The sequence below is a fragment of the Diadema setosum genome, chromosome 6, assembly GCF_964275005.1.
Source record: "Diadema setosum chromosome 6, eeDiaSeto1, whole genome shotgun sequence".
NCBI lineage: Eukaryota > Metazoa > Echinodermata > Echinoidea > Diadematoida > Diadematidae > Diadema > Diadema setosum.
The window spans coordinates 5,378,545-5,390,321 of NC_092690.1; positions in this window are offsets into that span (position 1 = coordinate 5,378,545).

The window sequence follows — 11,777 nt, forward strand, 5'->3', positions numbered from 1 at the left end:
TGCACCTTTCTTGAGGGTGCGATCTTTCTCCCTTTAATTTTCGGCGCAACTTTGCACCCTCTCTTGCCTCTACTTTTGGTGCAACTTTACACCTTTCGTGAGGGTGCAAAGAAGCACCCTAAGTTCCAAGATTGTAGCCTCTCTTGAGGGTGCGATTTTGTGCCATATATATAGGTATAATGTTGCACCTATGTGGTGCTTATTTGATCCATGACGGCAGCAAAATTGCTTCTTTAAAGGAGCCAGTCAGTGTCACTGTCTACGCCTTTAGAGGCGCAATGTTGCCTAGTATAACCTCAAGTGCACCTTGAGATTACTGGGCAATATTGCGTCCCTAGAGGAACAGGCAGTGACACTGATTGGCTCCTTTAAAGAAGCAATTTGCAGCAGTTATGGATGACATCAGTACCACATATTTGCAACATTATACCTATAAGGTAAATATACTTAGCATCACATAACAAGGTACAATTTGGTTACTTAACTACTTTAAACCTTGAATAGTGCGAACTAATGCAAGCCTGCTTGCTCAGTATATCAAACTTATGCTGTTGTTGCACTCTGCAAAGTAAATAAGATTGGTGTAATTTGGATCCTGTGAATCATGAAATGTGTGTGGAATTTTGTGAGTTTTGAAATGTTAATGTAGAAGTTAACTTATAGTTGTTTTTGAACGACATACTAAAACCAAATATTTACTCAATTACCTTTCCAATGAGGTGAGCACTATCACTATCTATCAAACAAACCCTCCAGGCAAGAGCATACATCTGCATGAAGGAAGAGGTAAAAATATGATATACATTTGTCTGGATACGTTTTATTCAAAACGCATTTGAATACGTACTTATTCACATAATCTATAAGAATAAGATATGCTTTTTACCAGTACACAAAGCCTCAAAAAACAAGAGCATGCTACGTACATTTCTAAAGTATGCACCATATCTTAAAAAAAAAAAAATGTAAGAGGATTTAACAAGTTGTTTGTATGCATTTAAACGAATAGGCCTACATATTTCCATGCGTACAATATTCATGTATTACAGTGACGTCATCATGAATCATCAAAAAGATATGTTTCCAGCATAGACATGAATTTATCTAAAATTTAAAACATGTCTTACAATTAGGAGTTTGTTTTATAATGACGATGCTAATTGTCTTAAAGTCCTTATCACGACATGTCTTGGTGTTCACACTTATTCAAATCATGAGATTCTTGGCACTTAGATTACGACTACAATTTATTATGGATTAGATACTTAACTGCCATACGCATACCATATACAGGTATACGGGCATTTCGATGAAAACATCTAAATACAAGGTATAATTATAATATGAAAATCGAACTTGATACCAGCCCTTATGGGCTACCAATGGAGACTAGGCAGAATCGCAGTTATCATGGTTATGTATTCAGATTTTGTTTTGGGTGATACACGCATTCCGACTGATTTGGGATCAATTCGAGTCCCTCGAGCTGAGATTCCGGAACTGCAATGAGCAAATCATCATAATGACTATCAAAGTGACTGAGAATAATACATGCACCAGTTTCTGTTTCGTTGTTCTATACATAGAAAGTTGTTACGTTTTCCAATCCTCTGTAGGCACACAGGGATTTGCAGATCACCGTTGGCTATAACGCCATGGTCGCGTGCAAAATGATTGCAGCTTATCTAACTTGTAGTTTCCGAAAAGGGGACTACCGTGCTTATACATATTAATCGGATGATAGACCCCGTCAAAGAGTAAATTGCGGATATCGTATACCATTGTCATATCCACTTTTTGTTCTGTACACAGTTTCACTGGACTCTTATGAACCACTTAAGCATTACCAAATCATGGAGTATAAGAATAATCTTATGTTATTTCCTTGAAACGGCTGCATTTGTATGAGCGGGAACAGTTTGGCATCATACATGACTAAATGCATGCATTATACAAGGTTTCAGGACACTTTGAACCGTGTCCCCCCCCCCCCAAAAAAAAAAAAAAAAACCCACAAAACAAAACAAAACAACAACTAGTGAAATGTTGTATACCCTAGGCCCATTAGTGTATGATCTTTGACCTTTGAATACATTGCCCATATTTTTCAGCGAGTAGGCATCTGGATGCAACGTAGGTATATATAAAATGATTTTTTTAAAGGAAAATACATTTAACCACTTCAGAAATAACTATGGAACAAATAGCATAACATTGACACGTTCCCTTATTCCTAAATGACGTGACAGAAAACTTTCCTCACCGAAATCATTCTGTCGTTATTCAAGTACGAAGACATTGATGATTATATACCTAGTTCGATTAAAAGTATACATGGAGCCATTGCAAAGGTATCTAATGAATAGCATGCTTCAGAACTACATCATTGTCATTTATTCTATGACGCTAATAATAGAGCAATTGTTCCGCCATACTGCCTGGCAGGTTGTAGTCCTCCTACGACGTTTGTTCAGCAAATAAGGCACAAAATAAAATTTTGCGAATTTTACACGCTGTTGCCAAAGTATCTAATCTTCTTTTCTCAGACATAAGGTATGCTGATGCTGTATGAATTAGAAACGGAAGCTTCACAAATATTCACCATCTAACAAGGTAAAAGCGAAGTGATGTCTTGCCCACATATCGAATTTGTGATTACACTGATTTTCAAATGTAAGCTCATTGACTTTTTGACTGTTGACGGAGTCGGACTTCACCAATATCAACACTTGACAGCCATCTTTAGATGATATGAGGAGTGAATTTGGTGATCATATAGCTCAAAAGTGTGGAAAGTTATTAAAAGAACACCACAATACTATGTCGACAGTGCTAACAAGGTGAGATACAAAGAAAGAGCACGAAATGACATTGTAGAATTTGACAATGACCTACAATATTTGACCTTGAATGCTGGCACCCACAAGGTGGTAGAAGTAACTTCGTCCAATCGTACATACATATGCAAAGTTTCATTTGGATACCTCAAACAGTACTTAAAGGGGAATGAAACCCAAATGTACCCGTGGATTGGAGCAATATCATAAGAACACATAAGTGAACATGGAAAATCGTATGATCCAGTGGAAGTTATGCATTTTTTAAAGTTTCAGTGTCACTTTCATGTATGGAAACGTATATGAAGAAAATATCAAGGGAATTCCATAAAATCTGATTCTAAATGAAAAGTACAAATTGCCTCCACTTATTTGTCGTTGCCATAATGTTAAGGGTAATATTACCCCCCCCCCCTTCTGGATGAAGGAAATCAAGTGCTCCTTTTGTAATGCTAGCAGTGGCGTACCGTGGGTCAAGACATTGGGGGGGCACCTCATGGCAGCAACATCAGAATTGCATAACGTAACAATTAAATGCGAGCGAGCGGAGCAAGCGAGCTTGAAAATTTTGACATTTTACAGTCCCCAAACTGCCGTTTGTAGCTATATATATGTATGTATATATATATATTTGCTTTGGAAATTAAGGGGGTTGCACCGGGCGCAACTGCTGGCAGTAATATCACGAGAATGGCATAACGATTAAATGCGAGCGAGCGAAGCGAGCGAGCTTGAAAATTTTGACATTTTACAGTCCCCAAACTGCCGTTTGTAGCTATATTTTTTCGCTTTGGAAATTCAGGGGGGGGGGGGGGGGACTCACCGGGTGCAACTGCTGGCAATATACTGGCAGTAATATCAGGAGAATGGCATATAACGGTTAAATGCGAGCGAGCGAAGCGAGCGAGCTTGAAAATTTTGACATTTTATGTTCCCAAAACTGCCGGTTTTAGGTATATTTTTTCGCTTTGGCGAAATAGATGTGGAATAGCCTGAGTAAAGTCATGTTGAAAAGAAAAATGTGGCGAATTTGGACTGAGATGAAAATACACACCTTTTATGTAGGCCTGCATACATTTATGACATAGGGCATATTCAAATATTCCCACATTTTCCTGACGAACTCAAAGTCTTCATAACATAAAATAACAAAGTAAGACAACATCAAATTACATGCCAATTCAACATCAGTTTGCTGTATATTTTACACAGTTAGGAAAGAAATAAGACTTTTCATAGACCTCAGCCATTCAGCCGTTGCTGAGCTTGCCACAGATGATGGTCCGGGTGCTGGCCATGGCAATGGGTGTAATGATGCCCATTATGGTTGACACCTCTAATCCTGCTACCACACACACAAAAAGTGAATATATAGCCCCCTCTGCTTATTCATAACATTGATTTGATTTACTTTGATAATACTGGTTACAGAAAAGAAGATTACCCCCCCCCCCCTCAAAAAAAAATAAGATAATAAAATAAAATAATAGTAATAATAAATAAATGAATAAAATAAAATAAAATAAAATAAATAACAAATAAATCAATAAATCAATAAAAAAGAAAAAAATGAAGATTCTTGCGGGGTAGAGATGCTGCCTGTATGAGTTACAATCCATCATGGAGTTTTCAGGAAAAAGTCCGAAAAAAAACTGAGAAGACGTAGAACGGAAAAGGCAATAATGAATGATCGCAGTGGTCCACTTGAGTAACATATCTCTCGATTATAGATGGTATCAAAAATTGCACTATAGTCTTATCAAATTTTCCGCAACCCACTAAACGGTGGCTACGTTATAGTAACTGATAGAACTGCGTTCATGTGTAATAATAAGCTTTAATATAATATACTTCACGGATATCACATGCTGAAAATCTAGATTAATCAATAACCTGAAAATACATATACATGTATTACGGATTAATCCATTAATGAAACTTACATATTCTGTTGAGGAATCACTCTGTCCTTCAGAATTGCATATAAGTTTACGTGAACAGGAGAATGCGCGCAACTTCATCATATTGTATCTTGCTGGAATACCTGAAAAGGAAAATCAAGTGTCACGAGTTCAAGGCCACTGTTCATGCGTGTGTAATAATTTTGCAGAAGAGCTAACTTATGTAAATGTGACTACATAACTCTCTCCATGGCAGCTTAATGTATAGTTCAATTCTTATGCACTGCCTTCTGCATACAGGGTGAACTTAAGTCCACCACTAACACTACCTGACTACAGAGAATTATCCCAGCATAAAGATAAGCGTGCAATGTTTGCCATTATGAGTTTAGTTAGTACACTGGTCTATTTATCCATAAGTTTATCAACAATTATTCATCAACTTCCGTTCCTTTTATTCGTTATTAATCAAATGTGGTATGGCACGACGCGATGTATTATCCTTGGGGATGTGTGTGTGTGGGGGGGGGGGGAGGTGGCGTAAAGGTTATGTTAAGGATACACTTCCTTAGGAATATCCGATTCCACGTTTTCTTAACTATTTTGTTTTGTTGTTGATCGGTAAATATAAAGAATTACTTGAAATTTGTGATTATGTATGTGTTCACTGTATTGTGAGTATAAATTATGCTTGTATAATTGTGTATGTAGTGAAAATTGTATCATTTATAATGTGTACATGTACATGAATATATGTGAGTTTATGCATGTATGTAGATATTCCTATGTGCACGCCCATGTACCAACAAAAAGAATTTCCTATTAAAATGAACAATAAATGAATCTGAAATTTGAAATCGGAATGCCATGACGTCTTTAGCAAGACATTTTATCGCTAAAGCTGCTCTAATTCCACAGAATGGTTACGAAACAAAACAAAATAGAACAGAAAACAGCACGCATAAAACTAGCCAGTTTTAACAGAACTCTAAAATGAACATTTTAGTATTACTGCCTGCAAGCTTATGACATGGCTATACATCAAAAACATAACAGATGCAAAAAATTTGATGAAGGGTAATATCGAGAGTAGGGCCTTGGTCGAGAACATTGTGGATATTTCAAATCATGCTTTACGATGATGTTTTAACTCACCATTTTCCACGTAGTAGGAATCTGCGGGGTCTTGATATTATGAAGTGGACAAAATAATTTTGAAGTCGGAGTTGCAGTAAGCCGCTACGAAAAGCCTCAGAAGAGCTGATCTGCTGTGAAAATGGAATTTGCGCTAGATGCTCAGCTCAAACACGCATGAACGAGCTGTACAATGAGCCATCTGGGAGTCAACGTATGTGCACATAAGTTTGCACGACTCAACAATTCATTGAATTCATAAATCATGTTCAAGAAAAGAATGAACATGCTCACACCAGGTGACCAAACTACTGGGTCCGTGAATTGACACTCTAGGAAACATCCATGTCATTATTTTGCATCGAATGTATTCTATGGATTAATAGGCGTTTAAAAAAAATTCCACTTTTGATTCGTAATAATTCGGTAACTATATATCAGATAACACTATCATTGATATGGGAGATAGTTGTATAGTGTACAATTTCGTTGGAGGTGGTTTAAAACACAAATCAGTTTCATGAAATCCATGATCAATTTCACAGTTAGGTTACAGATTTTGCTCTATTTCCAACCCTCTGTACAAAATTTTCACTTTGCACAGGGGTCAATGGGTGTGTATGGGAGTATGTGGTTAACACCCTGACAATGGTGTTGAACAATGGCCAGGGTTTGAATGCTTTATTATTTATTCATGAGAAATTCCACTATCACAGCTAGTCTTTATTCATTCTAAAATGTGGTGTTTGCAAGCACACGGAAACATGTGCTTACATTTTTCATGTGCATGCATTTTACCCTTAGGCTTTACCGTGCATGAATCCATGAAAAAAGGGGGAAAAAATCAACCCTTACAAATAAATCGTGTAGTTTGCACCCTTACATATCCGCGAGTTTGCTCTCTAAATGATTTTAGTTTATCATTTCCTTTACTTTCACTTAATAAAATATGCATACATAAAATGTAACAATGGTACGAATAAAATAACAATGTGACAAACAAACAAACAAAGCAAACAAACAGCAAAAGATATCAAGTGAAGGGGTGAGTGAGAAGGCAATTGGCCTTATTTAAAACTAATCCCGGAAAAGTAAATACATTGTATATACAGAGAAAAACATTGGCACACACACACACACACACACACTCACACATACACACACATGCATACACAGACAAAAACATGGACCAGCGCATATTAGCAATACACAAGATGTCATTTTCACAAACACACCCTATCTTGCTAGTCTCTTATAAATTCGTAAAATGATATTGGTAACTTCCAGAAAACCTTTCAAGTTAAATACGTTTGAAAACTTTCTTAAAACTTTGTACAGTTTTCTTACATTTCACATCAGAGTGGATGGAATTCCAGATTTGAGGGCCTTGAAAAAATATTGACTTTTTTTGTTCTGTCCCGAGATCGAGTCGCAACGAAAATCTTTAGCGTGTAGTAGGGTTTGACTCTATCATCGCACAGTAAGCATGCAGGGAATGCTGTGACATATTCCATTTCGATTGGTCAATACCAGACGAGCAGTCAAGTATTCTTCGTTAGCTTGTTCGCAGACCCTTTCATCAAAGACTCAACTTCATTTAAAAATGCTCCGATGAATGATTATGAAATTATAAGAGAACATCAAGTTTTATGATGTCTTAAAAAAAAAATGTACATAGTAGCACCACGACGGTATGCAATATTGTATTCAAGTGTCGATCAACACCATATGGGTCTTTCTTTGAGACTTGCTATGGGAGCAATATTGCACCTTAGCAAGAATGAACCACAAACAGGAAGATATGTCTTTGTAATGGTAATTACGTTTCGACATCCCAACCAATAAGAGATAGGTTAGGTGAATGTTAAAGACACGGGGATACACGAATAGAAATTGCTCCCAAAAAATGAAATAAAACGAACATTATTCTACACTGTAAAAACATGGGTGTTAGATTTAACACCACGGGTGTTAAATCTAACACCGATCAAACTTCAATAAAGGACCACACACACAGGTGTTAAAAATGCACTGTGATGGTGTTGAAAAGTGTTCACCTGACACTTCGTGGTGTTAATTTGACACTGTACCAGGTGTTATTTTGACACTGTACTGGTGTTAATTAAAAAATGACACCACATGGTGTTGATTTGATACTTGTTGGTGTTAATATCAATGGTTTAACACCCGTCCAGCTTCAATAAGGGACCACACCAGCTGGTGTTACTTTGGTGTAAAATTATTTTCACATTTTTTCAAAAATCTAGTATTTCAACGTAAAATTCTTGATCGTCTTGTTTAAATTAAAAATCAACAAGAAGTGCAGTTACTAAGAAACTCTTCAAAAAACAGTTTAAAATTTGGAAATGACACCCGGGGGTGTTAATTTAACACCATAAATGAGCACCGAAAATTTAACACCAGCTCGGTGTTCACTATTTAACACCGGACTTTTTGCAGTGTAGCAGGCATGCCTGGGCAGTAATCTGATGTTTCTATTGATAAAGAGTTCTATTTGAAGATTCATATCAGTTTGCTTTGTCAGAATCATGAGGAAAAGTGATAAAATAAACCGGCTATCCAGGGTACAGTTTAAACACTTTCACATGAAACAGCTCTGATTAACACTTTTGCACAATAATATTTCTGTTCAGAATTGACTTTTGTTTTGTATGTTTTTATCTTTAAGTATAGGATTTCATTTGAAGCAAAATATAGCCAAAATTATGTAAACGTCCAAAATGAATCTTCAGATTGCTCAGCGAGACGGCGGCATCGAATCCCGATCAGCGAAGGTACAAATGCACCTGTGGAATTGTTTTGTACAGCAATAGAAATCTGACGACTATTTGAATAATTACATCCAGTTGGAACTTCATCTGTTAAAGGATGGTGAACGAGACATTAAAATCAAGAAAATCATACAAAAGAAGGTGTCAAAACAGAGGGAAATGTCTGTTAAAACACATTTTTTTATGTGACTTTTTAAAATATATTCGTACCACTGAAAAATCGCGAGTTAAAACTGACTGATTTACTTCACCGATTTTCGCTCCAGAACGGGCGTCTTTTTCGGGGTCCTAAAATATGACGTCATGACATGGACGAACGTACCCTTTACGATCGAGTGTGCAGCGCTAGCTAGCTGTACATCGAGTCCGCCATTCATAAAGCACGTAGTTCTTTGTGAGCGGATGCAATACAATACTGTACCTTGCCTGTCTTTAGTCGCATCTGCTTTATCGGCAGAAACATTTCAATGTCTAATTTTTACCTTATATTGTATGGAAAGACTTTGTCCTTCCTTCTATTGATTGAGTAAGGTTAGACCTATTGACAAAGTTACTGTAGGGTCTAACTGCGACCAGCCCCAACGTGCAGCGCAGCGGCGCGGTCTCCGGGGCTATGTCTATGTAGGGTCTAGCTGTACCGTGGCGTAGACAGTGCTGTTTGAGTGTTACTGTTAGTGTTAGCGTCCTTATATAAACTATAGCGGATAAGGCCTAACATGACAGATAGGGGGCCTACATTACCGTACTCTGCCTGTATATGCCTGTGAACTAGATATATTCTACTACTAAAATTTTACAGTATCCCATAGAAGGGCCTGGAAAGTTAGTGGTAGTGGTACTGCTGCATGCTGGTAGGTCTAACAGTTTCACTGATGTGGTACAGTTCTAACGTTAGACCCTAGCAGTAACGTTAGTCGTTAGTTATTTTACACTAGTACTGGTATTGGTGAGTGGTAGTGTAGGAAAACACTCCATCTTCATGGTGTTATTAGGCTACTGTCCTCAGTACAGTAAATTTATGCTAGTCACCGTATCGTACGGAACGAAATTCAAGTCTTGAGACAGCTGCAGTGCCACTGCTGGTCACTGGTATATACTGCATGATGCATGTTGCCAGTGTTAGAGGGAGTGACTTATTGTGTGATCGTCTATAAATTATGGTTGGTCATGTAACTTCCTACGTACGTAAATTAACTACGACATAGATCTAGTGCATTGGATAGTATTGTCAACTGTAAGTCTGTATTTAGGCCTAGGTTCCTAACGGTTACTGCCTTTAATTTCTACGATCTCAAACTCAACCAGGGCCAGAACTACGGGTAAAATCAAAGACTTATTGCTATGTCTAAACACTTTTTCCCTGTAAATTTATATTGTAGGACCTACATCGAGATCGGAGTCAACAAGTGCTCAGCACGGACCTAGGCCTAGGTCTTACGTCAAATTTCATGTGGTCGCTCTTTATACGATTTACAATATTCTGTTACAGTATCTATAGACGCTAACGCCCGTTAGATCTAACGTTAGTCCTAGACTTGGTAGATCTAGTAGAGTGTAACGTTAGTCCTAGACTTGGTAGATCTAGTAGAGTGTAACATTAGAACCTGTAACAACTAGGCGGTCGATGAGTAGTAGGTCCAACCCTACATAGGCTACTCCACTACGTAGTTCCTTACGTTAGCTAGGTCAGAGTTCTTGTTCTACCGTAACGTTAGGCTCTACTACTGTACTAACTAGGCCTATTAAACGGTTACTATAAGCCGTTTAAGAATAGAGACTGAGGCGCGAAAGCGCAAGTAGAAATTTAAAAAGGTATACTTCATGGTAATTCGAAGGAAGATGGATTCAATAAGTGAAATTATAACTCACTTTTGCTTGATAGAGTAAACAAGACACGTACAGATACCTCGGTGCACTCAGGTCATCATGCGGAATTCACGCTTTGAATGCGAACCACGGCTGGCGCGGCGTGATACAGAGCGTAAGCTATAGGTGCAAAGTTAATAGCTAGCGCATCACATCAGCAAGACATCAGCGAGCGCAGGGCTGATTCGTCCATGTCATGACGTCATAATTTTGGTCACCAAAATTTCGCCATCAGATCGGGTTCAGGTGGTCTAAAAAGGGCCTCAAAACACCATCTCTCAATAGTTCTAAAGACATTTTCACCATCTGAATGTTAACTATTCATATTCCTAGAGACTTAAGCTTTTAGAATTGCAGAAATATATAAATCACTTTGTTTATGAATACCGACATTTTTTTCTTGTTCACCATACTTTAAACCTCCTAGGTTATGTGTACAATGTGATTGGTCAATACCAGACAAGCAATCAGGTATTCTACGTTTGTTTTTTTAGTAGACCCCTTTCATCATGAACTCAACTTAATTTGAAAATATACTCTCGATGAATGATTATAGAATATGAAAGAAACTTAATTTTCCTGATATCAAAAAATATATGTTCATAATATCAGCACAAGGATATGTAATATTGCATTTTAGTGCCGAGCAACACCATAGGTTGGCCTTTGTTTTGAGACTAGTTTGGGGCGTAATATTGCACCGTCAGTGACCGTGGCAAGATCGAACCCAAAATGAACCATATAAGAAGCAAAGTTCCACCATTTTCTCAAATCGTGTAGTTTGTACCCATTTTCGCGACTTCGAACCCTTCTAGCTCCCTTATTGAACCTTTTTTTCTTAGTGTGTAAGGTAACGAAAAGGGGTTGATTAGATTGCTCGAATTGAATAAACCAATCAGAATACCTCCTGACAGAACTCTGAATGTTCATTTTTCCTTGACCTTGGACGCATTATAAAAACCACAAGGTAGAGCATGTAAATAGACCTGTTCTGTTTGGGTGTTGTTTTTTATCAACCATTGTTTGCATAATTATATACTGCACACTCAGTTATGTCTAAAATAGACATGACTTTTCACTTTATGTTAAGGTCTATTTTCGATATAATTGAGGCTACAGTATATATGCCAACGACCATTGACTATGGTTGATTTGTTTATCCGTTCACTCAAGTTTTCTCTAAAAATAGTAGTAATGATAATCTTATAATAATAAAAATTTTAGACATTAACGCGGAATATATCCAC